General features: G+C 33.3%; 1 protein-coding gene across 1 annotated transcript in view; it reads right to left on the reverse strand.

The window, feature by feature from the left end:
• Positions 1 to 5,000, reverse strand: part of LOC125647973 (2-amino-3-ketobutyrate coenzyme A ligase, mitochondrial-like) — a 44,403-nt gene that overhangs the window by 32,048 nt on the left and 7,355 nt on the right. The window lies entirely within an intron of this gene.

Genomic DNA, 5,000 nt, shown 5'->3' on the forward strand with positions numbered 1-5,000 from the left:
ATTAAGGGTTGGTGCCGTACATCTACTGTATTTTTATGCCTCGTTCACACGTATGTGCATTAAATTTTACTTTGCATCATTTGATGCGAAGTAAAATAATGCGCATTAAATTAATTTGAATTAAATAGCGTTCACACGGCGGTAATATTTAATGCAAAGTAAACTAATGCGCATTAAATTCGCATGCATCTCTATTAAAGGGTGCGCAAAATAAATTAAAGAATAGACTATGTTATTGAAATAGATATTTTAATGAATATTGTGTAGATACAGAATTCTTTGTTCAAAACACTAAATACATGTAGTATACCACAGGTGCTTGGGTTCAGGACCCCCCCCCCCCCCCCCCCCCCCCCCCCGAATAAGCTACATGAGTTGATTTAATTATTTTTGTGTTGAAAATATTTCTAATAACGTCGTGCATATCCCTAAAGTCCAAAATAATTCAAATAAGCCCTTTTAGAAAAATACCCTCACTGGTTATTATAACAGAACAAGGTTTCTAACTCCCACATCATGGCGTCTGCAAAAATGTCAAACTCCCGGGAAAACCTTGCCCATAGTCAGAATGATTTTTGAATTATTTTGGACTTTAGGGGTATGCACGATGTTGTTGACATGTATTAGAAATATTTTCAACAAAAAAATAATTAAATCAACTCATGTAGCTTATTTGGAGGGGGGGGTGGGGGGTCCTGAACCCAAGCACCTGTGGTAGTATACTACATGTTTACAATTTACATGCATAACTGATCTACACATAAGGAGTTTTGTTTATTTATATGTTCCCAAGAAATTACTTGTTATTTCCTCTGACGACCAGTATTCAATCTAGACAATATATTGTTTCTTCATGGGCCCAATTTTAAAACTTCAGAACGTCTTTTTCACCATTCCGCTGACTACTGTTGTGACATAATTTTTAATTACTAATACGTATTATAAGTCTAATATGACGTCATATGGTATAAAAAATTAACAATGAGCGGCATATTTGTTTTAAAAAATGTAAAAAAAAAAAAATTTTAAAAAAAATCATATTATCACTATTCTAAACATTTTTGTCGTATTTAAAAAACAATTCCTTCCACATGTATTACTCAGTATGCCAATGCAGAGCACAGATTTACGTCTGACATTATCTAATGACATGCTGTTTGTACATGTTTTAGTGATTATTATCATTTTGCTTAGTTTTTCGTACAAAACTAACATTAATATATATAGCTGACCATGCGTATGATGCATGTGACCCAAATTTGCCATTACACATGTGTGTACATTTAATGCGAATTAGTTTCGCTTAGCGTTCACACGGAGCTAATGCAAAATAAATTTAATTCGCATTAAATCGCGACGTCAATTTTAATTCAAAATAAACTAACACGCATTAAAATCTCCGTATGAACGCAATTCAGATTTAATTGGCATTAACTTACGTTTAATGCGAATTAAATTCTTCGTGTGAATGAGGCATTAAAATCAAACCAATTTTATTTGACCGTTCTTCTATATCATTGAGAATTTTATTTTTCTATACCTCTGATTGAACACGTCACAATCTTACGGAGACTGTTAAATAAGTCTGTCGAGATCAATGTGAATCCATTAGACTCAATGAACTTGATGGTTGACACAATGTCACAACAGGTGATTGGTACATTCCTTATACATTCTGTTTACATGCAGTAAACAGCTGATAATCATTGTATCCAGAGACATGTTGTGACGTATTTTAACAGATGAATTATATTAGAGATCTAACAGAGAAGTAAAATTTCAGGACATACGTAGCTTTCCTCAATGATATATAATTCTATGTGACATTTCATGTACAATTCACTTACATCCTATCCTGTTTTTTTTTACAAACAAACAAAAAATGTGGGCTGAGTAATTACTGAATTTTGATTGTTCTTGGTTGTGCCAAGTAAAAACAAGATGTGTTTGTGAAACACAAATGCCCCCGATAATGGCCAATTCCGAAGATGGCCAAGGTCACAAGGGCAAATATCTTGGTACCAGTAGAAAGATCTTGTCAAAAGAAATGCTCATGTACAATATGAAAGCTCTAATATTTACCATTTAGAAGTTATGACCGATGTAAAAAAAAAAAAAATTTAAAGTAGGTAAAATGTCAAGGTTAAAAGGTTCAATACCAACAGAAAGATCTTGTCACAAGGAATACTCATGTGAAATATCAAAGCTCTATCACTTACTGTTCAAAAGTTATTAGCAAGGTTAAAGTTTCAGAATGACAGAATTACAAAATGACAGACAGGACAAAAACAATATGCCCCCCCCCCCCCCCCCCCCCCCCCCCCGATCTTCGGGTCGGGGGGCATAAAAATAAAGTATAACAGAAGGTTGTATATATAAGGACATTACTAGGATATTGTAGCAGAATCTTTGGATCATGCAGTTGGAGATCAATTATAGTCTACTAGCATTACTATACTGAACTAATCAGACTGTTATACAAAGTATAGTAATATTACTTCAATATAAAAATTTTAAATTTATTTAGGAAATCATACATTGTCAAGAACTCTTCATATCGAGGAGATAAAAAAATTGTGGGTTTTTTTTTATATGTCAGAAATGTTGTGTCTGACCTGAACATCATCCCTCTCCAATTGCTATCTTCCAAATTTCTAACACATGTTTATCATAATCTCCAGAATTCTCTGCTAATAATACAGTTATAATTGCCCCTCTCCAGTGATGCAATTGAATTGAGAGTTTTTTGGGATTGAGTGTGCAGACTCATGCAGTTTCATGCCAGGGAATTCTGGGAGTGTGGTATTAAGGAAAATTGTACCATGAAGGCAAATCTGTACACAGGAGACAATGGACACAAACTAGAACTGTCCTAATGGGACTAATATACATGTACCCTCTATCAGGGTACCCCATTGCTATAGGGGCATACTGAATACTAAGTTGAAGACCAGAATGACAAGAGTTTTAACATTTTTCATGTTTCATCTGAATAAAAGTCGCAGGATACACTAAATTCCTTTGACCTCAATAGTCATCACTAAACATGGTGTAATAAAGAGTGTACAAATTTTCAGGGAAATCCATGCACTAGTCTCTTAAAAAAACGTTTGGACAAAATCATGTCCACTGACAGAGTGCCAGACAGACAGACAAACTGACACAGTGATTCCCTCCTACACTTACACACAGTGCTAGTTTATGTGAGATAATATATATATACATGTATATATATATATATATATATATATATATATATATATATATATATATATCCAATAATAAAAGTCAAGAAACACAAAACTCGAATAACATTTCACTGTTAGCGCTAGATGTTATTCGAGTTTTGTGTTTCTTGACTTTTATTATTGGATGTATTTACTGTATCAAATACTGAATTCTTTATTTACAAACTATATATATATATATATATATATATATATATATAGATCTTTATAAATCCAAGTCCATAACATTGATGAAACACATATGAAATCAAGATATCCATAATTTCCTTGAATATCTCAATCAAAATTGCAGGTGCATGGCTTTATTATTCACATAAGATATACAAAATATTTCCATCAAATATGTTCATCAGTTTTAAAGATATACTCTGGAAAAAGTATGTCTACAGATGTAAGAACATGGGGATTCCAGTTTACTCCCCTAAACTTTGTTTGCGGGGGTGGGAGTATAAAAGTATACAGTTTTGTATAAAGTCAACTGAATTGACAATAGAATTTCATTAAAAGCTTACATAACATGTCCAGACATGACATGCTTATGGAACATTCTCCTATAAAGCCTAAAGCTTGTTATGAAAAAATGGAATCCCCCACAGCTTCTTAGTGTCCTCATAGAGTTAAGCATCCTGGACAAAAAAAACCTGTTAATAGCTGTTTTAAACTAATACATGTAACTGCTGTATGATTTACACATTCAAATCATTGACCAGCTCAGCAGGGAGGCAATCACTTAATCGTTATTGATTTGTAAAGTAATGACCTATGAAACAGCTATTATGAGTGAAAAGCCCCATGGTCTAAATTTGTTTCCCTGCAGAATGCCTTGCCAATGACCTTACAATTAAAGCAATATGAAAAGTAAATGGAAATCAAATATTTACTGACTTTATTTCTATACATGCATATTCTTATACTTTTTCACTGCATGAAACATTCTACAAGAGGTATAACACACTTCCTGTCTGTTCCGTTAGGGGCAAGATCAAAAGTTCAATGTCTAACAAAAAACGAAATTTTCTACTGTTTATTCACAAATGAAAGTGTACATTAAAACTATCAACCTCCTAGTTTATGTAGATTTTTATTCGACATCAATCTTTTGATCCCTTTGAGCAGTACAAGCTTCGGCCCATGTATCAGCTTACCTCACAATACGATACCCATCACAATAGAAACTTGCCATAAGCAGTGGAGCCTCATTTTTACATTCATGGTTTATAACATTAAAAAGCTGATTACGTTGGAATAATAAAAGATTACGTTGGAATAATAAAACACAAAACCATTTCTTAACAAACCTATATATAAGGCCAAGTAAAATTAATTAGTAGATTATCATTCAAACTTCACAAAAAAATGGGGCAGGTGGGAGGATTTTATTTTTTATTTTTCGGGTTGGTTATATTTTATATTTTATTTTTCGCCATGATATTCTTGACCTCGAAAATGCCTTCTCTCATTGCGAAAAGGCTTTATAAATCATAATTACATGTGTATTTGGGTTTCTAAAAGACGAAGTGAAACAAACTACTTTTACGATACCGGACCGGACATAAAAATATCTGGAAATCATAATTTTGAAAAATAAAAAAAATCGGGGCGGGGCGATTTTCGAGGGGCGGGCGGGAATGATAATCTACTATTTAATTTTACTTGGCCTAAGATAGACATAGTCTTTGACAAATCCCGGGAGCCCGATGCCCAGGACTATGGTTAAATTGGAATTTGGCATGTGGAAATTGCATACTTACA

This window comes from Ostrea edulis, chromosome 6 (genome assembly GCF_947568905.1).
Source record: "Ostrea edulis chromosome 6, xbOstEdul1.1, whole genome shotgun sequence".
Taxonomy (NCBI): domain Eukaryota; kingdom Metazoa; phylum Mollusca; class Bivalvia; order Ostreida; family Ostreidae; genus Ostrea; species Ostrea edulis.